A 1,795-nucleotide genomic window follows, 5' to 3' on the forward strand; every position below is an offset into this window, starting at 1 on the left:
TGTTTAGAAGCCCATGCAGCATTGCAGTACATTATGTCTGGCAAAGCAAAGGCATTATATAACATTAATAAAATATGACGTGGCACAGTATATCTTAAATGACCAATGACACCGACATTACGGGAAATCTTTTTGGTAACTGAATCAATATGAGAATTCTAGGATAGGTTTTTGTCAAATAAAATGCCTAAATAATTTATATCGCGACATGCTCAATATTTAAACCATTAATATAGTGAAACATTTTCATAACAAGATTTGACATTTCGACGGTTCTTAAATACCAAGTATTTTGTTTTCAATTTATTTAAAGTGTCGTGCAAGCATTGTTTGCTATCTTTGTGTGATACAAATCTTTGGGTATCTCATGAAGATGTGGAAATACCAACTGCACAAAGCTCATAAAAAAATCTGCTTTTGAGGTAACTCATCTTGGTGTTTTCTTTCTCTTCCCTTTTCCTTTCCCCCCGTTCTGTCTCAAATGTGTCAAAACTGTTTTGTACAGTGTTGATTTTATGAGCTTTGTGCAGTTGGTACTTCCACATCTTCATGAGATTACCAATATATATATATATATATATATATATATATATATGTGTATCTTTTTTCAGCGTAATAAACAAAGAAGTATAAACATTTGAACCCAGGTCCATGACACAATGTAGTATACAATACACAACTGTGTCACTGGCAGGGTATACAAGACAAGTACAACATGTACAATATAGGAAACATATAAAGCATATACAGAAAATAGCTTACAGAATGATGGAAAGAAAAAAAATATGAAGTTGAGATTCCTCGACAATAATAAGCCATCCGATTCTAATATATAGTGGAAAATGTCAGAGTTCTTGCTTATTCACGATGGAAATCTCATAAAAAACAAATAGAAATGACAAATATTGCACACTGACGTGATGTGACGTGAAAAAAGTAGTAGAAGAAACCAAGAAGAGGGCAAAAATCACAAATTTTGCAAGAGGGTTAAATCCCAACCTTCTTCTCTAAAAGTGCCCTCTATACATAGGTATCAAATGTGTCAAAACTGTTGTGTACATTGTTAATTTTATGAGCTTTGTGCAGTTGATACTTCCACATCTTCATGAGATAACCAAGGACATGTATCACACAAAGATAGCAAACAATGCTTGCACAACACTTGCTTGAAGATTGGGCCGATGTTAAGTTAACTTCAAGTCGAGACCAAACACTTTACCTAACCCTAACCCTGTATCTCACCTAACACACAATTGTGTAGATATGCTAGAATCTTGTTAATCAACTAAATAAGATTTTAATCTTACACAAATTTGGAAGGTTAACCAAAACAGTACTTGGGCTTTGATAATACAAACAACAATACTTTTGTTAGAGAACCCATGCATCTTAATGAATATTGTGTCACATTACTATCTTTTCTCATGATTTCATGATGTGTTACAATGCAGAATAGACCAGGGACCCATTTCACAAAGCCTTATTTCAATGACAAATTACTAAAATCAGTGACAAATCTGATGATAATCAATCAGAAGCAAGGATTTCAGTAGCTTATAACAAAAAACGTCATTTGTCACTGATGACAAGTGCATGCAGCTAAATGAATATTGTGTCACATGACTGTCTTTTCTCATGCTTTCACGATGTGTTACAATGCAGCCCCCCCCCCCCCTGTAATGCGTAAATACACTTAACATTTTTTAAAACCAGTGATGTTTGGAAGAATTAAAAAAGGAGACAAGACAAAAATGTCATGATTTCTCTGTATTATCTTGACTGATCTTGAAGGGTA

The sequence above is a fragment of the Strongylocentrotus purpuratus genome, unplaced genomic scaffold (genome assembly GCF_000002235.5).
Source record: "Strongylocentrotus purpuratus isolate Spur 01 unplaced genomic scaffold, Spur_5.0 spur5_scaffold_5, whole genome shotgun sequence".
Classification (NCBI taxonomy): domain Eukaryota; kingdom Metazoa; phylum Echinodermata; class Echinoidea; order Camarodonta; family Strongylocentrotidae; genus Strongylocentrotus; species Strongylocentrotus purpuratus.